The following is a 23,308-nucleotide window of genomic DNA, read 5'->3' as shown; positions in this document are numbered from 1 at the left end:
TTCACCATAATAACGTATGTAACTCACGTGTGCTGTTAATTTTTACTTATGGCTCCCTTTCAAGGTTTTTATACAGGGAAAACCATTTCTTTATGAAGTGGCTGGCTTCTCTAAATTTATGAAAGATACACTTCATTCACTCACAACCAGAGATTTTCTTTGGTTTTGTTTGAGGGAATTACTGTACAGGCAATTATAAGCTTAGAAATTTTGTTATTTCTGTTTATTTTGTAATTTCTTGTTTGTACCAGTGTATTTTTAATGCATGTGTAAAATTCATCATGTTGCATTGAAAGTTTATATTTTTTAAAAAAGGATGGTGGAATTTTTCTTACATACTTACGTATCAGTCTTAATAAAGGGGTCACCTCACTTAAACTGCTGATTTTGTTAATTCCTTAAAGTGATATCCTAAAAGAGATTATTTGCCAGAAAAAAACCCCCAAACTCTCATATATGGATTATCTTTTGGGGGGTAAGTCAGCTATTCCTTAATTCCCGTGTCTCACAAGTCAGAACCTAAACACCATCTTTTTCCCTCATGCAAAAAGCACGTCTACCACACTAAGTTTTGCTCCAGGCACAAATAAACAATATGAGTCCTATCCCTGTGCCCAGAAAGGTCAGGATCTGTTGCTGCTGATCCTGCTTTTGCCTGCCCCAGCACAAAAGTGCTGCCTTGAAGTGGTTTTCATACCACAGCTTAAGAATTCCTGCTTTGGTTGTCTTGGGCCTGATACTGCTCTAGCTTTCTGGTGAGGAGGTCCCTGGTAATTACAGAGGTGCTAGTCAGCTTCCAAAATAAACACTTAAGTTAAAGCAAGGATAGATTCCTTGTTTCATATGAAAAATCTAATATGCCATTCCTCAGAACATTGTTTCTGAGTATGTACAATGAAACAGCTACATGTGTACTAAGGGAGGTGGGAAGAGGGAGAAGAGTTGCAGAAGCAGAACAAAAGCAGAAAGCAGTGCTCAGTGCAAGCAGTGAGGAGTATTGCACCCGTATGAAAAAAAAAACCAGAAATATAAATGGACAGCATTTCCTTTACTCAAACTGGACGTTACCTGGAATAGGAGGCTTGACTAAGAGCAGTCACATGCTCAAACGCTCTTGCAGAGTGTTTTGAACACATAATAGCTAAAATGATTGAAATTGCTGTCTGCTAATCAGAAGTTCAAGTCAAAAACTCCCAATAGTTTGACCTCTTCTTTCCCTTGCAGTTTGCAAGGTCTGCTTCAAAAATTTAAATTCCTTCCCAACTTTCACAAAACTGTAATTCTCTCCTGTACTTATTTAAATAAACTTTTTATTTGGCCATAAAATAAACTTGGAAGATTATACTAGAGTAGATTCTCTGGAGCCATAAGTAAAACTAGATTTTAAGCTTTCAGTGTTAAGATCATATTTGTGCCTAGCACTGATCACTGACACATTACTCATGTTGACTGGAGCCCTAGAAAATGCAGTAATAAAAGTTCATAGTAATTAGCGAGGACTTGAATTAATATTGTTATAAATTATTTTTACCTTGGATGCCTTTGAAAGATATGGTGCTGCTTGACAACTTCTCTTTAAGCAGTAATTGTATGAAAACTCTTTTTGTAAAGGTTGTACCTTGAACTTGGTGTGCATTTTGAAAAGTTCATAATTTTATTTATTTGTTTTAAATCAGAATTAATATCAGAGACACTTAACATGGTAGGGGAAATAAGATGTAAATGAGTACTTCTTGGGGAAAAAAAAAATTCATTGAAACCAGTGGAAGAACTCAAGATGGAGATGTTAAGGCAGAAAATACTGTGTTGCCAGATATGACAATTTTAATGTGTTTATGGCATTAATATTTGAAGTGAAAGGCTTAGTATTTCAACTTAAAGGCATGAGGGTGTATACTTGCATTTTACGAAGTTACATGTAAGACTACAGAAATAAATTGGAAAATGTGACTGCTGAGAAAACACAAATGAAATTAAGAAGACCTCAAAACATAAAAAAAAAAGCAATTGATGTTTTAAAGCCTTTTCAGGAATGTGATTTGTGAGTATGTGTGTGTAGCTGTTATTTATATTTACAATGTGAAGTTCTTATTTATGTTTATAAGCTTTTTCAGTTTTCATTGTTTGAAAATCTGATATACTCAGATGTCTTTTTTTTTTTTTTGTTTACTTAGAATTTAGCCAGCTTCCATTCGGTTTTCAAATTTATTTCTTTTACTTGAGATTTAATCAAACAGTTTTTAGTTTTGGTAGCAGTTTCAGTAATGTAAAAAGTGCACATCCTGAAGCCCAGCTGTCCTCTGCTGTTTTGTTGTTGTCTGTATCTGAGAAGCTGCTCTCTGTGAGGCGGAGGGAGTAAGGAGAGGGAAGGTGATGGGAATTGCAATGAAACCGCAGACTGCTCAAAGGAGCTGCAGACTGGTGAATGCCTAGGCAGAACGTAACACAGCATTAGTGATGGCTGAAGAGTCTAATAAATACGGTATCACATATTGATGGAAGTATTATAATAGTAATGATTTTATTTGCCTCACTCCATTGATTCTACAGACAAGCGGTGGAACACATAGGACGCACTCATGAAGTGAAACTGAAGGATAGTTTGTCTTCCAATAAAGCCTAATGGATTAGATTCATCTCAGAGAAAACAAACAAAACAAACATTACCACACAACAAAGCCATCTTAGAAGGGGTTGTAATTTTAAATTCAATTTAAATTTATTGAAAAAGCACAGCAGTTCAGATCTGAGCATTTATTCCTTCTGGCAGTTTTGTAACTAAAAATGCAAACTAACAAAAAAAGGTAAAAGCAGTTGAGTGAGTTCTGGGACAAAAGCTGGTTTGGTTGCAGCACCATTATACCATTATCCATTACATAGATAAAGGTTGACACCCCCAGGGCCTGCCGTGACCTGCCAGAGCCAGTCAGCCAGCCAGGGTAATGCGAGGCCCCAGGGGGGAGAGTCACAGTCCTCTCGGATCAAAGCACCTCCAGACCCTCTTTGAATGCAAGATCAGAGTCCACTAAAACATCTATTTGGCATTGAATTTGATCTCCGGTTATGAAACTGTTGACCAACCCAAAATCTTACAGGCAGCCTTTTCTTAAAGTGTCTCTACCTCTTACATTCTTTTCTTCTTCTTTAGCCATTTTTATAACTGTATTGCTTGAAAAACAGACTGACTGAAAATGTGGAGTGGTTATGTTGGCTCTCCGAATGTATTAGACAAGGTTGCTCAATGGCAACAAAATGAGCTGCTACAGTTTGTTTTTCCTCTAAGGTACCTTGAGGAGTACTTCACATCGTATGGTGAAATCTGAAGGAACAGTAACAAAACCAGCAACTGTGAAAATGCGTTGAAGGGAAGTTTGTGTTCCCATTAGTATCCTAAAAAGAGATTACTGCTTATATAAATACAGCATTTTCCCCTTTTTCCAATTTTCTACATAGAGGCAAAAGAAAAGAAAGGTAGAGAAATCTTTCGTACCTCCACTTCTATCTTTATTAGTCAGCAAAGCTGTAGATATAAAGGTAGCTGTAGCTTATGTCCTGCGTAGTTTGTTAGTTTGTGGTGCTACTTAAAACGTAAAGGCATGCTGCCAAGCTTTTCTTTTTGGTTTAGTGTTTCTCAGTATTGCAGGCAAAGAGTGAACAACAGCATATAAAGAAAACTGTAGAATGTGAAAAATAACATCTGAATTAATTTGTTTTCAATACTGTGGGCCTAAACCAAACACTTCTGGTTGCATTTCATGCTTTCATATTTTCTCAAATGACTACAATTTTTATCACTAATGTCTGCTATTTTCCTTTCTGTCACATTTGTGTCCTTAGGACGATAGTGTAAATACAGGGCTGGAAGAAGCTTCTGATTCACGTGTCCATAGAAAACATCTCCTCCTTGGTAATCTCAGTTTGCAGACTGAGAAGTTCCATCAGTCACAGGGATGCTGTGGCAGTGGTTTCTCCTGTCAGCCTGAAAATGGAGCTGGTGCAGTAGATGTAATAATTTTCTGTGATCATCTCTTGACACCATTGCTGCATGCACAGAATTATGGCATGAAATTCTTTTTATCGCCACTATGCGATAAAGACCTTTGAAAGTGTATGGTACTGTACTCTGCCTCCAGGTATTCAGGCCTGAGAAACTATTAAACCGTCTTGTTTCACTGGGAAAAGGAGGAAGGCTGATGGTCATTTCTTTGGTCCTTGAATTTTTGGGAACAGAGATGTGTTAGTCTGTGACAGAAGACAGGAGGGCAAAGGTAAAGTGGTGGCAAGGGGTGGCAAACAATCTGCTCTGGTTAAGCTGCTGAACGAGGAGCTCCTGCGTATGGAGGTGTGCAAAGGGGGTGATGGCATGCTCCTTAACTGCTTGTGGAGTCTAGAACCAGGCTGGTTTTCTTCTCCCTGATACCTGGTAGAAGAAGAAACAAATTTTGTCCCTTATCTGTTAATGTGAAGATTCTCTGCAGTACACTGTGCAGTGTTTAAAGATTTGAGCCTTAAAGATCACTGTTCATATATTGTCCCATGGCTTTCAGTCTTCCCTTGGCAGCATTTTCTGCAATGGATTTTTCCTTTGTTTCCTTTTTTTTTTTTTTTTATTTTTGGTGGTGAAATACCAATTGCTTGCAAGCAGTCTCGCATTAGCAACCTTCCACATCTGACGTATTGGTTGTTTCAGCAGTTAAGAAAGAGGTTATACCTAATGCTAATGTCAAAACCAACATCTGAAAGCTGATTATGCTCTCTCCCCAGTACTTTATATATGCTTTAGTGGGTTTTCATTGTCAAAGAGGTGGGCCTTTATTGTGCCACATAATGCAGTAAAATGAGGATTACTTGGATTTCAGTGCATGAGATAATAGCAGCTGACGGGCACCTGTTCAGGGAAGTATATAGTATTTCTAAGCACAAGTATTTTATAAAAATTAAGTGAGACTTCATACAAAAAAACCCAACCCTTTTGTACTTAAGCTTTATAAACAGGTTTAAGAAAAAAAAAAAAAAAGGCTTCAGGGAATCTGGATGCTTGTGTTTGTTAGTGGCCCTTACAGTCCTGAGAGTCCATTCTAATAGTAAAGTGTGGGACCCATCAAATGATGGCACAAATGTCCTAATCTGAACTGACATGGCTTTCTAGCCCAGTTCATCAATCATGTTTTATTAGCTTTAACAGAGCCAAGCTGCTATCTGTCATTTCTATGCTGTAGTGGTGACAAAAACTGGTGCTGAAAATGTGCTGCAGGTGTAACTTTCACTCAAAGAGCATTTCTGAGCAGCAGTCAAGTTATTGTTTGCATGGGGAGAGAGTGCCATCTTCAGTTTCACCTCTCCACATGAAACAAGTCAGAACTTCCTAGTGCTACTCGGTGGCTAAGAAGTGAGGAAAAAGCATCAGAAACTGGGAAGCGGTTCTCAATTCTGATTTTTGTTAGGCTTTGGACTTACATATTAAAATGCTAAACACCATGTTCTTGTCTTCATTACAAGATAGCATAATTTAGGTATGTCTGTTGTGATGAGTAATTTCCAGTTAAAAAAAGTAAGGTTGGGGTCTGTTCTTTTGTTTTGTAGCGCTGTATGAAGAAAATAATAACTGCCAGTTGAATTGCAAACCTCTTGTAGCCAGTAGCACACTGGATGCATAAAAAATGAGTGCTAGGAGTCTGCTGTGTATTTACTGGGTTTTGTTAGAGCTGCCAATTCCATGGATTCTTTAAACCCTGAATTGCCTCGGTGTTTGCATTGGGGTCCTGGCAGTTGACCCTCATTTTTCTTGGCTCTGTGTCATTTTGCAGCAGAGCTCAAGGAGACTCCTCATCTCTTGTTTCCAACATGTTAACATATTCAAGTAAATATTATCTGGCATAGGCATATGCATTATCCTTTTGGGGAGTAATTTTAAAAGTTTTTAAGTACAGCTCAAACAATGGCATCCATCTTCCACCTGAATTTCTTTTATTCACAAGGTGAATGCTGCTGGCAAATTCTTTCTTTGATCTTTAAAAAGACTTTATTTAGTCAAAATTCACAGACAAGATTAGCACTTACAAGTATCCGTATTCCTTGCAGAATGTATGCCCAGGTACGTCTTTTCTGTATATTTTAACACTTAACAGGACTTCGCACAATAAGGAGCAGATGTGTCACAGCGACAGCAGGCGAGCAGGGACCAGGAAGGTGGTTTCATTAAAAGAGCCTTGGGATAAATGCAGCACATTAGATACCCACTGAAAGATAGGAGCTGTTGATGGGGTGACCTCTGAATGCAAGTCATCTTACTATAAACAGAAGGGTGTGGAAAGCCATTGGACAGAGCCAAGCTTGTTTACTACCCAGATCTCCTCTTAGTTAACTTAGGTAACCAGACTGTGCTAGGCTCTGTGTGACAGTTCAGGGAAGAACAAAGTGTCTTCAGTATTTCTCAGTTTAAAAACTCTTAGCTGACTGCTACAAAAGTATTTTGGTCCTGAAAATCTGTCTGCACACCTGAGCTGCTGTACATCGGAAGTTAATTTGTGTGAAACATAAGAGATCCTGGAAACTGACTTTGCACGCTTGGGGAATTCTGTTCTTCAGAGACAACTAAGGTAAGGTTCTGATGGATTTTAATTTGCAATAGTGATATAAATGTTGTTTAGTGATAAAACGGGAAATATAAGTGGATATTAATTCCACAGTTGGATTCTGCTCTGAAAAGGAGATTTGGTTTTCACTCCTGTAGTAGCAGTTTCAAACTTGGTTTTGGAACAACATATTTGTTCATAGTGGCTCTAGGGCACAGGAGTTTAGGTGGATCACAGGCCTGAATCCATCAAGTTCTTTCAGGAACAGCTTTTTCTTACCACAGGAGGTTGCTTGTTAAGAACTGTCAGAAATAAAATGCGTCATTCTGTAATTATCTGTGAGCGTCACGTTTTGTCAAATCTGTGAGCAGTTTGCTGTTGTGTTACTTAATAACATTTTTGTAAGAGACATCTAAGGCCCATATGCTGAGACAGGTGTCTAAACATAAACTGAGTTCAAATTAATTAGACCTAAAGTAAAAAATTGTGGATAGAAATAAAGTGAATTTGACTTATTAATACTTCATTTGAGTTCATTTAGTCCATTTCTAACTTGGTTAGACATAAGTTTGGAACAAATAACGCTAACCTGTAATTTCATTTAAGCATCAACCCCACCTCTTTAAAGTTCACTTTAACTTTCTCTGTAATGTTATCTCTCAGTTGGCAATATGAGTTTGTATTTGAGTCTTACTTCATTGTGAATTTGTTTCAAACTTTTTAATGCAATTTGCAATTGCATAGACCATTCTTTGAGAATAAATTCTGATTAAAACCTTACTTCTTCAGGGAGTTGGCACGTGTGTGCTGCTGAAATGTATTGTTTTCTTTACCTTGGGATCCGCATAGCAGGCAAGCGTAGCAATGCTGCTGCCGTGCTGCATTCAGAGGGCCACGATGGGAGCTGGCATAATGATTACTGCTTCTTAAATGTCTGCTTCATTCAGGGAAACTTGGAAGGGGTTGACTCTGGGAATGCTGTTTTATTATCCTAGCACAGCAAGCAAAGTCCCATGGAAGAAAGAGCAACTCAGTTTGATCCAGCTGTAAACTGCTATAGGGAACTATAGTGTGTAGGGAACCTGTTTGGAAGAAAGGTATGATAAATTATTACAGTCAATAAGTTCTTTGATTTTGTGTCTAGGGTATGGTGATCAGCAAGCAGCAGGATTCAGTTACATGTTTTTTTTCTTGGACTGTTCACTATTTTCTCAAATACATTTCAGCTAAACAGCTTTTAACTGTCTCACTACATTTTGTGCCATTGTAATTTCTTCTACAGTGAACCAAATGTAATTTCAAAAATGGTATATAAAGCAAGAATTAAATTTTAATCCTGGGATTAAATTAAATTGAATTCCTGAATTCGTGAATTAAAAAGATAATGCTTGCCAAAGCATTTTTCCAGGATAATTTCAGGTTTATTTAAGTGCTTAGTATAGCTTGCTAAATGGTAAGGAAAATTAAGTAGCATCAACCTTGTATGAAAGTGGTTAATATCAACTGAAAGAACTTGAATTTGTCTTTGGGGAAATAGCTGTATGTTTTTGTGGTCATGGAAGCATGTTAGAGTGTGCATACAGGAAAGCTAATTAATCTGTTACAGAAATCAGAAGCCAATGTTATTTTCTAGTAGCATTTTGATAAAATGTCTGAGTATACTGGAATATAAAGGAAGCAAAGGAAAAACCACTATGTACTGTCTCATTTACATGCTCACCTATCTTTTTAATCTCTTGGTTTCTGTTGTTTTCTTTGCAAGTAGCGATACTTTAATTTTATTGAAGTTATGTTTACTTAGGGAGATTATAGGAAATAAGTAGCACTTTAGTCAGTTTTAAACTTTAAATTGTAAAATTTCTTTAGTAAATATTATTTGCAAGGGATTAAAATTTTAACATGATGTATTATTTCAGTATTTTTCAATAAAATGAGCATGGGTCTATGACATTTATGTATAAAAGGCATTTGAGCAGTTTGTAGAATTTAATGCTGTAGTTAACATGCTGCTCACTTTCTAGTTTCATTTTATGAATTCTTTTAAGTTATTCTGCTGAAAAAAAAAAAAAAAGCACTTTTCCGTAATAGCTTAACAGGAAATATAACGTCTATGTGGTTTATTTCTCTGCTTTATGAAATATTTAATCATTACCCTGAATTATTAAGTGATTAAAAAGTATTCAATTAGAAATAAAGATCTGTGGGAAAATTAAGATTTTATTTAAAGCAAATTTTAAATGTAATCCCATTGTAGCCCCAAAACAATGTAGTTAAAAATACATATTGAAGAACCTGAATTGGTTTAAAAAAATATAATAATTTTATTGTTTGCATAGGATTCAACAAAAAGTGGTAGGTGGTATCCCAGAAGAGTAGAATTTACATGTTCTTTTAGCTAGAGATAATTCAAAATTTGCTTCCTAAATATTGAAGCAAAGCTCTTCGTGTATTCTCATAATAAATCTTCAATTGTTCTTCAAAATTAATTTCAGGAATATTTAAAGGTCATTAACTGAGCTTTACAATTATATAACTGTGGCTGATCATCTGGTATAACTGATAACCTTTGTAGGGTAAAATTATCTGAGGTGATTTAATACAAACAGGGATTCTGTATGTATTATATATCTTTATTTGCACACATGCACAAAAACATATTCTTGTGTATTTACATGCATGTTTGAATAGTTCTTTTTATCAAGGGTTTTCGCCTGGATAAAAAGAATTATCTCACAGGAGATTTTTGCTGTACTTAAAGTATTTGTACTGCTATTCCAGGTGAGCTCTGCATTCAATTAGAGTTGCAGCTAAGAACCAAACGTACATGTTGCTCTAAACGTTCAAAATGTTAGCTCCACTGAAGCACAATTTAACTTGATTGATACTTGGATTTTAAAGCAAATAAGGACTAATTTTTGCCTGTGGCAAAACATCTTTGAAGTTTCATGCCTGTGTTGAGGCTGGATTAGTTAAGCAGTGGGACTGGGGCTGGGACTGTGACCCTGTTGTGCTTGGCAGGTTGTGATAAATGGGGGAATCTTTCTTAACCTCATGGCCGAAACATTCCAGGATCAGGTTGGGGAGACGGGACAGAAGGGAGGAAGGGTCAAAAGATGCAGGAGACTGGGCACGTTAAAAAGAAGACAAAGGACACTTGCTTGTTTTTCTGAAATAGGGGCAAACACGCAGACTCTTGTAGGAGAAAGCACTGCAAATGTATTGCAATATTCTTTATTGTTATTTCTGACCATTGACCTTGGTAGATGAAATTCATCCTTCACTATGAAGCTGTCTTTTTTTTGTTTTGTTTTGAATGCTTTCAAAGTTTAGAGAATCTTGGTTCTTACATTTTCCTCAACTAAAGAATTTTTTTTATTTAATGCTTGAGATGTGTGTATAAAACCATCCAAAATAAATTGGAAGAATTCCTTATGCCAAGTAATTGCCTGTTAGCTAAAGAATTTACTGGAGGACTGCAAATATAAACAAAATGGTATGAATCTGAAAAAAACCAACAAACCCAACCCATCAGTTAATTGCCTCTGGAAAGCCAGTTCAACTGCTTTGTTTATAAAAATTGTAAAAAGTAAAAGATACTTTTAAATCTCTTTAAATTGTATATTTTAATATAGTAGTATTAGTAAAAACTCTGAAAAAGTACTTGGATATGCTAAAGTAGTATACTGGGATAAACCAGTGAAATTTTCAAACCTGAAAAAAGAGGCAAAATGGACTTATATGTGAGCTGAAATATGATCTGTCAAGAGGCACTTCCTTGTGGCATGTAAGGGCTGTACTGCCTCTGATATTGTCCCCATTGACTAATAACGAAAAAATATTGCTGGATGATGGTTTGAGATTTATTTACATACATTATACTGTAAATGCAGCTATGCTAGCTAATGTTAAGAATTAGAGCACAAAACAAATTTTAAAAAAAGGAAAATATTTTTAAAGTGTTTTCTAATTGTGGCTGGCTTTGGCATTAGTGTACAAACAAACATGCATCTCTGTGTATAGAAAAAATTAATGATTCATTCTTTTATGATAAATTTCTCTGACATTTTCACACTGTGTTATTAATAGGATTTTTATTGAATGCTGTGTTGCAAATGCTTGTGAGCTTTACCTGTTCAGTAATATTTCAATAATTAAATGTAAATCATACATATACAAACTAGTCTCACGAAATAGGATTTTGCTTCTGTGCTGCTTACTACTATATAGTAGCAATGTGTACATTATGTGTATTATACTTCCCTATGTATTTATTAAAAAGTATTTTACCTGTGGATTGCCTCAGATAAATTCTTCACTTTATTTGTACTCTGAAAAAAAGCTCAACCAAACCAAACCAAAAAACTCATTTCTTAGCAGCATTTTCTTCAATTTTATTGAACTGTTCTAGAGACACTGAAAACTAAATTAACTAGAAGCAAATTGAATTTGTTTACATGACATCACAAAAGCATGTGAAGAGGTCTTTAAATTGTATCTATTTGTGAGATTTTATACCGCAACATTGTGTGTCATTTTATCTTTCCTCTAACAAATTATTTTTTCATGAGCTAGACACCATCTGGGCCATAAAGAACTGATTATTTTATTTTGACCAGCAAGTAGTTTGAGCTACAAAGAATTTTTTGCATCCTTACTCTAATAGAAGTAGGTTGCCAGAGATGTTGGATGTCTGATGTAGTTTATTAATGTTACAACAGCTGCTAGAAATTATTCCTACAATGCTAAACAAATTAGCTTCAGTAATGAAGAAGAACAGAAATGTATGAAACTGAAGAAAAAGAACAGCTGTTCGCTGTAGATGTACAGGTGACTTACTTGGCAATTTTCAAGGTGGAATATAATGTGCAGCTGTTTATTACCTTCTGCTTCCACTTTTTTCCTCAGTTTTGCGCACACTTTTTATTTTTTTTTTTTTTTTTAATTTGTATGCTTAAGTAGGTGGTTTTATTGGAATAGCCTCAGTGCATTGTACAAAAAATACTAGTATTGTACAATTAGTGGATGACTTCATCTTGGGCCATTTTCATATACCAAGTTATTTGTTCATGTTCAGATTCATAGATGTTATCTGTCGAAACATCAGATGTTTATGGCTGAATATCTTCAATCTGCTACAAGGAGAAAAAATACCGTGGAATAGCAGAACAGGTTATTTTGTTGGTCGTTTGTGTGTTGGTTTTTTTTTGTTGTTGTTGGTTTGGTTTGATTTGGGTTTTTTGTGTGTTTTTTGTTTGTTTATTTGTCTTTAATTTAATTTAATACTGTTTTAACATGGCCTCCATCTAACTCCCATCTTCCGTAATGCCTACATTACTAGGACTCTGTGAGCTGATAATGGGTAGGCAGGTGCTGAGTTGAAATCGTGGTCATGTTACCTTCTCATATTACCTTGTTCATCCTCCCTTCAACCTGTCTTTTGCTCTGTCCACCTGTTGCTTTTTGGCATTTAATTGAGCCTCCTGTCCTAGAAAGACATATTCACATACTAATTTCATTCTGAATTGTTTAATTGAAGATAATGGGCCAAACCACCATGTTCTTATTTAGACTTAACCTTAGATCTTCGTAGGCTTCTCGTAGCGTGACAACTTCAGCTCAGGAAGTATCTTTTGGTAAAGAACTGGATACAGCATAACCTCAGATAGCTGTTGCTGTTAACCCTCAGTGCTGTTGAAGCATGACCATGGCACTGATGGAAGCCCCATGCAATCCTAGGCAGGACTGGATCATATTCTAAAGTTATTGCGTTAGTCACAAATTGCCTGTTTGCATTCCGAGACCTCAGTATATGTGCTCAGCATGGAGGTACGCTTACCTTTCCAGATTGTGAAAGGAGGGGAATGAATGACTGGTGTGCCCTCTGACCAAAAAAACCCCCAAAACAAACAAACAAACAAACAAAAACCCAAAACCATCAACATTTAGAGCAATAATTTTCCTTTTTCTTTCTGTCAAACATGCTGGACTTCAACTGGGGCTGAAAAAGCCCACAGTCTGGAGTGATCCTTGTCTGTAGCTACAGTCAAGTCTCCCCTTTTCTGAAGCCTGATCACAGCAAAACTACGCTGTGGACACTTGAAGATCATTTAATTGAAGTTGTCATTTTAGTCCACATACAGTCTGGATTCAGATCAGGATGTAGAACTGAATTGCTTTAACAGAGAAGTTAGATGATCTTTTTTGATCTGTGAATAAATCAGTTATATTTTATCATCTTGATGGTGCTCTCTTGCATACGGGACTATCCACTGAATACAGTTGTCTTTCCTGAGAGATGAAGGATCCAAAAGACGCAGAAGTGACATGAATCCTTCTTAATAGATAGTTTCATCATCTGTGGTGAGGATGAGGACTTGATGGATGGGTGATCATGTTGTTTACTGCTCTTGGGTATCAGTATACTCCTAAGTAGAAACTAGGAGAGCAGAACAGAAAGGAGGAGATGACCAACAGGGTGATTTGTATTTTCTCCAAGTGAGGGCTGGAAAAGCTGTGATGAGTGTTTTTAGATCTTAAAGGAGAAAGGTAATTTTTCTGATAAGGCAAATGTGTCAGGAGAGAAGTTGCCCTTTGTTACTGGGGAGATCTGTAGGTAAGCTCTTGGGTGAGCTAAGGGAGAGCTAGATCCCAGTAAGTCACCAGCATTTTCAGAACAGAGAAGCGTCTTGTGGCAGAGATACTTGACTTGTGGTAGAGAAATCAGCACTAGCAGTAGAAATGCACTGTACTTTTGCTTGTACAAGATGGTTTCCACATGAAAAGAAAACAGCATATTTTATTATGCTTTATGGCACAGTACTATATGCCTTTAACAAAATAGCTTGAAGTATTTGCATGATGTATTTGCAACATGGCCAAGTTAACACAGCCATAGGAACATTAACTTTTGAACTTCCTGACTTTCATTGCTTTAAATTTCAGCTTCAAAGTTTACTTTTTTTTTTCCCTTGCATTTGTTGGCCCTGGTTAGTTTTGAAAAGCGGGAGGAAAGAAAATCAGTTCAGGTTTTCTCAGGGGGCACTGAATTCTATGCATGGAATGGGAGATGACTTGCTGTTCCTTTGAATATTAAATGATAACTGCAGAGCAGTTTAGATAACACCTAATTTGCTTATGATTTTTCTGAGGAGCTGGGGGATCACAAGATTAATGCTAGAAATCGTTGCACAGTGTGGCTCTTTTCCTACATCCCTCTATGATTTTCTCCTGAAAAGAGATCAATGGTATCTGGGAATGCTGAGATTTTAAAAGCAAACACTTAAAACTAGTAACAGTTGTGTGATTGCAACAAATCTGGAGGAGATCATGGGACCATAACTGGAGTGAAAACAGTAAACATTTTTTCCATGTCTAGATTAAGAACAGTATCTCCTAAGTGATTTCCAGTTCGGAGATCCCAGGGAGGCACCAAGGGTATGCTTGCCGATTCAGATGCACTGAGACATACTGCTGACTTGAAAAGGCAAAAAAAGTGCCAAGAGCTTGTCTTTGGGAGGGGAAGGAAGGTGTGTGTGGGGAGGAAAGGGTATTAGAGAGAAAGGGAGGGAGAGAGAGAAAAAGAATGAGAGATTTCCAGTGCTTGTGCTTTAGTATTTCTTCCTGAATCTGACTTGGGCAATAAATGAGCTCCAGGCTGGTGGAGTTTCGCTGCCTTTGCAACTGCTGAATGGGGAGCTAACTCCTTTTCTTTCTTTCTTTCTGGGAAGTGAGCCAGGCTGATGGCCCATCCTCCCACCAAGGCAGGGGAAAGTGTTCTGTGAGCTCTGAGCTATTAGGTAACCCAGGCTGAAACAAAAAGTCCTATTGTGGTGTGGCATTTGCCCTGCCTGCCCCACCAGCTAAAGGAAAGCATATTTCCTTCTTGCATCGTACACAAACAAACAAAAAGAGAAAAAGAATGCCAATTTTTCCCACAGTGCATGTAAAAATGCATTTCAAAATGTAGCGCATAGTACCTTACAGGTTCCAGTTGCTTAAAATATGACTTGACTGTCATACCCTCCAATATTTTTAAAAGTACGCTTATGCCAAAGACAATTTAAAATGTGTTTTAAAAATGTTTGCAGGTATAAAGGACTTGAAAGAAGCTTAAAGCTCTGAACTGAGTGAACCCATGAATCACGCTGCAAAAACAAACATGTAGGAAACCCTTCCACTATCCAGAATGTACCAAGTTAAGTTTTGTCCCAAAAGATAGCATACAAATGAGAAGACAGAGGAGTTAAAGTTGTCTCAGATGTTATCAGTTTGTGTCATAGATACACCTTAATGCCACCTCCTTCTGTAAAACTTTTCAATAGAAACACAGCTTTATATTGGATAAATTTTTTCTGATTGAAGTAGCACAGAGGCTTGTGCCAATGATAAGACTGTGCAGTATTCCTGAAAGAAACAATCATTATGGTCTCCCTGTAAGTATCAAAAAGGCATTTACCTGGATTGATTAAACCCCCTGGTTACTTTACTGTTTGTGTACCGTGCACAGCGGCAAGAGCTCTAGAGTGTCACTGCTCGTCGTTCCAGCCTGGTGAGATAAGATCTAGGGAAACACGGGACTGCTTTGCAGCCTCTTGGCTTATCTGAAGGCTGGTTTCTGTCAAAGTTTCATCCACACTATTCTCTGCAAAGGTTTATGCAGAAAATGTAAGATGTTGTGGGAGTGATGAAGAGTGTCATCTCAAAAAGTGAAAGCATACATACTGGTATGTGCTTTATAAGTGATAGCAACTTCTGAAAATGAATAGTCAAAGACTGGTTCAAAGGAGCTGAAGCTCTAAAGCGTGAAACTTTAGCAGCAACCGTCTCTCCTCATGCTGTACTCAGTGTTGCAGACAAAGAGAATTTCATGGAAGATTTAGTGAGACTCACAGGCTGTGTGGTGGCAGTGGGCAGTCCCTCACTCTCTGGCAGCACCAGTTCCACTTCCTCAGTGTTTTCTCCACTACCTGTCCTCTTCAGCAGTCAGCAGAGAGTAGCAGTCATTATTCACAATTCATTTTGGCCTAATTCCTCTCTGTCTGAAGTAGATGCCTACTCCAGGCCTGGTGAAATACATCTGTAACTTTCTGTTAGATGTAAAGGAAGCCTGGGTGACAAGCCTATGTAGATTTAGATGCCTAAACTGAAGGTATTTCATACTGGATGTATCCCTTCTGGATTATTTTTCATTGGAAGTTAGATCCATGCCATGTAGTGTTGCAGCCCGGAGATACTCCTGTATTAGTCTGGGGAGAGGTGCAGAAGACAGGAGGGTAGCAGTGATACATTTCATCATGAATATGTCTATCTTAGGAAAGATGTGCATGGAAAACAGAACAAAATGATAATGGAATAGGAACGGCTTCCCCTGTTCCCATTCCTTCCCCTTACACCTGTGCTATGCTGTGTGGTTGAAGCCCTCACATAGTATCTGCAGTGTTGTTATTCCTTACATTTCTAAAGGCATGGAAAAATGTCTTGAAATATGAAGTCTCATCTACTGTGCTACATAAAACATAAACATCAACTTCAGCAATATGCTTCCATACTCAAAACTTGTAAAAAATTTGCATTTCAATTTCATTAAAAAATTTTAATATATTCAAAACTTGATCTGTTTTTATAAGAGTTGTCAATTTGAGTCGACGGCATAACAATTTCATTAATAAGAAAATAGAAGACTATTGAATAGCTAAACCTAGTGCAGGTGATGACTGGAAAACTTATTTTCACTGAAGATAAGTTCATATAAACTTATAAAAAAAACCCCAAAAAAACAAACGAAAAGCAAAACAACTTTAATAGTGAGTTTGAAATTAAGTTGATTCCTATAGCATGTTTTTCTTCATTCTTCCACTGTGATTAAAACTCACATATTCAGATCTGCCAAGATATGATAAATCTACTTCAGGATGTGATTCAGTTAAGATACAGCTATGTACAGTCTCTGCACTGTGAAAAATCAGGGGAAAAAATCAATTTGCTAGTGCTTCAAGGTCTTCACTCAACGGTAGCATCAGTGTTTGGATTTTTAGCTAAGTCAGAAACCTACTTAAAACTCGATGGTAACTATATAATATTACATTTTCATACTTATTTTAATTTCATTTCGTATTACATTTTCATGCAAACTGTTGATACATAATTATATATAAATTTACATAATTATATGTTTATTATTATTATTACTTTTAAGTAACTGAAACCCTTATGAGATCTATGGAAGTGTAGCATAATAATGATTCACTGGGAAGAATTTGGAATTTGGGATTATTTAGAATTCTTTTCAGATCTTTCTCTAGGTGTCTTCAGCATTTGTTTTATTTGCAGGATCTTCCCTGAGATTTTGTCTTGATGGGCCATATATAGCTATAGTATTATTTGAATTTAGCAATCAAAAACCTGCTTCATTCTCAATAATTTTTGTGTATTTTAAAAATAATCAGTTTAAAAGTATATGTATTTTCAGAATGGCTACAATTTTTTTACTAAATCCTGGCACTGTATCTTGAAACTATCCCTTGCCCTGTGTTTGTAGATCAAGATAACGTCATTATTTGTTTTATGGTAGCCATGAAAAGTGTCATGGTAGCAAAGAAAATCTTTATTATGCTAAGCATTGTGCAGGCAGTCTTGGTGCTAAGGTTTTTGTTGTCAAGATGGTTATAAAACTATGTAAACAGTGTCAAGGTCAGCATCTGAAAGATGTTTGAAGGAGAAGTTTTCTTTACTACTCGTAGCAGTGTTACAGACATCCTGAACCATATTCTTCTCATATATTTCCATCAAATTGTTCCACCAAATGCCCCGTCCTCTCCTGGGGCCACTACACAAACATGTCCCTTCTCTGTGCATCGAGTAGAAGCTTTCACCAGGGTAATTTGCTGTCATTTGCATCCAGGTTCTGCAGATCAATCAGAAGTGGTATTAGCACAGGCTGAGGAAGCACATAGACATGCTTTGAGATGTCTTAGTGTCTGCAAAATGTTCTCTTCCCTCTTCTTTCCCGTTTCATTCTTGTCTCCTTAGTGTTAGAGCTTCCATAGCTGCACCATGCAGAGCTACTTCCTCCAAGCCCAAAGCATTGCAGGCTGTACTCAACTCTGTTGCATGCCTACCAATCTGGGAGGGATGCCCAAGGCCATATTTGATGCAGTAGATGGGGGAGCTCAGAAAATTCATTGCCAGAATACTTTACTGATGATGTTGCAAGATTTTTCAGCTGTGCTTATTTTAAGTGTTAGAAGGGATTTCTCACCTGTGTTGCATTATGAGTTTAATACCATGAGCATGTGTACGATAACACCTCATAGAGCAGGACCAGTTCATGGTTTAGCATGTAGTGTAATAACGTCCAATAAAATCACGTTAAAATGATGTTAATGTTGCAAAGGAAAACATCAGAAGCAAGGAAATGCCAGAATTAATATGGCCTGTGGAAACCCAGTCTCTTACGCATTATGGTACAGATCGTATTGCATGACATACTAGGCTTTCGAGGGGACGTCTCCTTTTTTCAGTGAATGTGCAGTTAGATTTTTCTTTTAATGTTCCTCAGTCTATAGTTGTTAAACACGAAGCATCCAAAGTCCATAAAATCATTTGTCATGTAAATATTTCTAGTATACCTGAATCAAAGTTCTTTGGTGCTTAATAAATGCATCTTTTTCACAGTACCGTCATAGTATGACACTTATAACTGTGTTCATATTTGAAATCTGATGAACCAAGGCAAAGATTAAGGCATATGTTTAAAATGTTGACTATGTTTTTCCCAATTTGAGTCAAATCAGACCTTTCCATTTCTGGATAACCATAACATTTATACATCATCTTCTAAGTTCAAAGTATAGTTTCCCAGCTTGGGTCACTTGTTAGATGTCCAGTGCAGTGGAGTAGCAGAACTAGGCAATTACTCTGGGCAGACTGGTCACTGAAGACTTTACTAGTGAGTTTCACAGATACCTGATGCATGCTCAGGCTTGTGTTTGTGGTGTTGGTCCCAAATCTAATTAGAGGAGAGCAAACTGTGCTGTGCTGTCCCATCCCAGCCAGTCCCAGTACTCTTCCACTGTCTGCACCCCACCTGTACATCTGCCACATTTTTCTCACCTGGCTTCTGCTCTCCTCTAATTTTGCGGTGTTCAGATCCCATTCTTTTATCCCCAGTTTCTGTTCACAGTATCACAGTATGCTAGAGATTGGAAGGGACCTCAAAAGATCATCTAGTCCAGTCCCCCTGCCAGAGCAGGAACACCTAGATGACGTTACACAGGAATGTGTCCAGGCGGGTTTTGAATGTCTCCAGAGAAGGAGACTCCACAACCCCCCTGGGCAGCCTGTTCCAGTGTTCTGTCACCCTCACTGAGAAGAAGTTTCTTCTCAAGTTTAAGTGGAACCTCTTGTTTTCCAGTTTGTACCCATTACCCCTTGTCCTGTCATTGTTTGCCACTGAGAAGAGCCTGGCTCCATCCTCGTGACACTCCCCCTTTATATATTTATATACACTAATAAGGTCACCCCTCAGTCTCCTCTTCTCCAAACTATAGAGACCCAGCTCCCTCAGCCTTTCCTCATAAGGGAGATGCTCCACTCCCTTAATCATCTTAGTTGCCCTGCGCTGGACTCTCTCCAGCAGGTCCCTGTCCTTCTTGAACTGAGGGACAGGACACAATATTCCAGATGTGGTCTCACCAGGGCAGAGTAGAGGGGAAGGAGGACCTCTCTCAACCTACTGACCACGCTCCTTCTAATACACCCCAGGATGCCATTGGCCTTCTTGGCCACAAGGGCACAGTGTTGGCTCATGCTCATCCTGCCGTCCAATAGGACCCCCAGGTCCCTCTCCCCTACACTGCTCTCTTACAGGTCATTCCCCAACCTATACTGGAACCTGGGGTTGTTCCTGCCCAGATGCAGGACTCTACACTTTCCCTTGTTATATTTCATCAAGTTATTCCCTGCCCAACTCTCCAGCCAGTCCAGGTCCCGCTGGATGGCAGCACAGCCTTCTGGCGTGTCAGCCACTCCTCCCAGCTTAGTGTCATCAGCAAACTTGCTGATAGTACACTCAATTTCCTCATCTAAATCATTGATGAATATATTAAACAATACTGGTCCCAGTACTGACCCTTGAGGCACTCCACTAGATACAGGCCTCCAACTAGACTCCGTCCCATACACTACAACTCTCTGGCTTCTGTCCTTCAGCCAGTTTGCAGTCCACCTCACTACCTGATCATCCAGACCACACTTCCTCAATTTAGCTATGAGGATGCTGTGGGAGACTGTGTCAAATGCTTTGCTGAAGTCAAAGTAGACCACATCCACCGCTCTGCCATCATCCATCCACCGTGTTATTTCCTCATAAAAGGCTATGAGGTTGGTCAAGCATGACTTCCCCTTGGTAAAGCCATGTTGACTGCCCCTCATAACCCTCTTATCCTTGATATGCCTTAAGATGGCACCAAGGATAAGGTGTTCCATCACTTTCCCAGTGTTCCATCTTCCTGTTCCTGTTTTTCCGCTGTTCCTCTCTGCATTTGAGTTCAGAGGGCTGTTCTGTTTTGGGGTATTACCTGGGTACCTACAAGGTGGGAGATGAGGCTGACAATGCAAGGAGGGACGAATTCACTAATGCCACTCCCTTTCTTGATGTCCCTGGTGCTCCTGGCACTCAGAAGTAATCCTAAGTCTTACTCAGTGCCAGCCTCTTTGAGATGGAGAGTATTCAGTGCAGATAGGGTCTTCAAAAGTTCAGAAGCCAGAGTACAACAAGAGTCCTCTTGTTGGTGTGAAAACAGGGCTTTTAGAAGCTTATGAAGTGAAAAGATTTGGGCACCATTTCACAGAGATTGTGATTCCTGAGTATCAGTACAGCTTGGACTCCCTCCACTTCCAGCTTTGGAATTCTGCTTCCAGCAGCACAGTGGCATGACTTCTAAAATATGAACACAACAGCATGTTCTCTCAAAAATTTGGATCTAAGGACTTTAAGCTGAAGCATTTCAAACATTTTGGAGTAGGCAGCCAGGGTAGGGGATTCCAGTGCAGTCTGACAAAATTCAAACCCAACTGAAACTGATACCTTGCCACTCTTGTGGATGGTTCTCAACATACATATAAATAAAATGATGAGAAAACCTGTGCAAATAGAGGGGGGAAAAAGTAGAATAGAGCAAGAGTAAAGAAAAAGGTTCTTTTTATTGCATCTAACATGAGAATGTAAGTAAATGTGGTGTTTAAAGTATTTTGAAAACAGTCAGCAAGGCAGATTAAGAAGGAAAACAGCACATCTTAAGACAAAGGAAACAATATTTCATCTTTGATCAAAAGTTTTCGTAGTGATTTTCTGTTCCCCTTCAAGCGTGGTGTAATTTTAGGAATAACAAAATGTGTATTGCTACTTGAGTAGCCTTAAAGACCAGTGGTGTTCATTCCATATGCTGACTTGAAAGAAAATCACATGCCTGTTCCTCCTTTAAGAAATACCTTTTTTATTTATTAAATCTTTTCTCTCAAAGAGGGACCCTAAAGATACACAGTGAAGTTTACATTTAGTCTCAGAGGAAAAGACAAGTCTGTACCATGTGCTTATGCTGCACATTTCCTCAGAGAATGATCATCTATATACCAAGCTGAAAACCTGAAATATTCCTATTAAAAAAAAAAAAAAGCCAAACAAAACAACCAAACCTTGTTTTCATTGCAATATTCTTGACTACAGTACTTTTTCTTTTTTGTCCCAAGTTTGTAGCATTTCACAGGTGGTGAGTCTTTTTGGTACAATTGGTCCATGGCTTTTCTGCTACTCCCTGTTAAGGTATACCAAAATTTGTCTTTTTTTGCACAGGCAGAGTATAATCTTTCAGACCATTACTTTGTAAAGTTGGTAAAGGCAAGATGCAGTAGTAGTGGGAGTAGGGATAGGACAACTCATCTGTAAGTACTTAGCTATTGCATAACTGAGAGAACTCATCTTTGCCCATAAAAAAAAAAAGGCTCTTATATATTGTGTGTTAAAAGTACTGAGATAGCATTAGTATATGTTTGGATTATCTTTGGGCTTCTGTGGTAACTCCCACCACTGGCCCTGCCATCACTTTGCAAAATCAGGGTGTTGGGATGTGCTGGATCAGTGTCAGACTCTCCAGCATCTGGCTGAAGACAGTGGCTGAGCTTTCCTAACCTGAAAGTTCGTAACCTGAACTTTACTAATTTTCCTAACCAGCTTAAATGTGACAGGTAACATGTCTATTGGTGGCAAACACACAAATGGCAAAGGAATTGGAAAGAAAGGTATAAATGCCAGTAAATTTAACAGCAAAGAGATAACAGAAATAGCCTGGAAGTGAGTATATGCTAACGGGGCAAAGAAAAAGGAGCTTTCCTAGGATTTAAATAAGTTAGATGTATTTACATTTTTAATTAATTTTAATTATGTAATTTAATCATATGTAATGTCTTTATATTTTATAATTAGAGCTTATACTTCTAAATACATTATATTTTTAATTATTTTCAATTATATTTCATGTGTAAAATTGAAAGATTCTTTTTCTGGCCAAGTCCCCCTGTAACTCTGTTGAGACAATCTGCTTCTGAATGCACACTTCCTCTCAAGGAATGTTTCAATTCCAGTCTTTCTGAATGATTTTGAATTTGGTTTTTGAACAGTTGCCTGTGATGTTGACACTTGGTATACTAATTTGAATGAGTATTTCTCCTGTTTGTATATTAACAGACACTGTGGGAGTTTTTCTTGATATTTGATCATTTGCTTGGATCTCAAGGATTTTACTGTATTTCAGATCTAATATTACTTTAGTAACAATGTAATGAATGTAAAGGTATAGCAATGAAGCTTGCATATAAATGTTTATGAAATAGTGCCTGTGAGTTTTGGAGTTTGTGAGCCTTCACTTTCATGCTGAGTTGCTGCACCTTCACACCTCTGTAGCACATTTCAACTACCAAGTCCATCGAGTAGCACAGTAAGAACAGTGAAGAAACAATCCAAGAAGAGCAAAACTAGTGGTGATGAAACAGAATGTTTGAGGGAGATATCTATAGAAATCTGTTTAATTGTTGAAAGTCTTGGTCAAAGTTTTAAGTGCAATTTTATATATATATGTATGTATATATATTTTACTAAGGGTGATCTTGCACACTCATTCCTATCTGTTACAGGGAGGTTGGAACTAGATGATCTTTAATGCCCCTTCCAGCCCAAGCCATTCTATGGTTCTATGTTTTTTTCAGTATCTAGAATGCAAGTGAACAACAAAAATGACCATCTGTTGAACCATGCTTGTACTCAGACATCCGTGAGTTGTGCTGCGTGGCATTCAGCTGCAGTATTTAGGGAAAATACTAAGCATTAGCCTAATCCTTTTTCTGTTGGAGTTGGTGAGTATTTTGCAGATGACTTCAATAGAAGTGAGTTAGAGTTGCAATTTTTTTGTTTGAAATGCTTTTAAAGTAGCAAAAAGGCATAGAAGAAGTCATGATGCAAAGTATTAACAAAAATTGTCATTTAACACTTACAAAGAACATGGGCATGTTCTTTATATTGTGGCAGTCACATCAAGGGAGTCTGAGTGACTAGGATGTTTCTAGGTAGCTTTAAACAATGGAGTTTTGAAACCTCCCACAGAGCCCTGGATTCTGCATTAGCACGCAGTTGAGGAAAGTGTTTTTTTTCTCTGCTGAAAGTACAAGAAATTTATATTTCC

General features: G+C 37.8%; 1 protein-coding gene across 10 annotated transcripts in view; it reads left to right on the top strand.

Annotated features, from left to right (window-relative positions):
- Positions 1-23,308, top strand: part of EYA4 (EYA transcriptional coactivator and phosphatase 4) — a gene marked incomplete at both ends in the record, with an annotated part of 129,221 nt that overhangs the window by 34,885 nt on the left and 71,028 nt on the right. The window lies entirely within an intron of this gene.

This window comes from Psittacula echo, assembly GCF_963264785.1.
Source record: "Psittacula echo genome assembly, chromosome: 4".
In the NCBI taxonomy this organism is placed as follows: domain Eukaryota; kingdom Metazoa; phylum Chordata; class Aves; order Psittaciformes; family Psittacidae; genus Psittacula; species Psittacula echo.
This window is presented reverse-complemented; position numbering and strand designations above follow the sequence as displayed.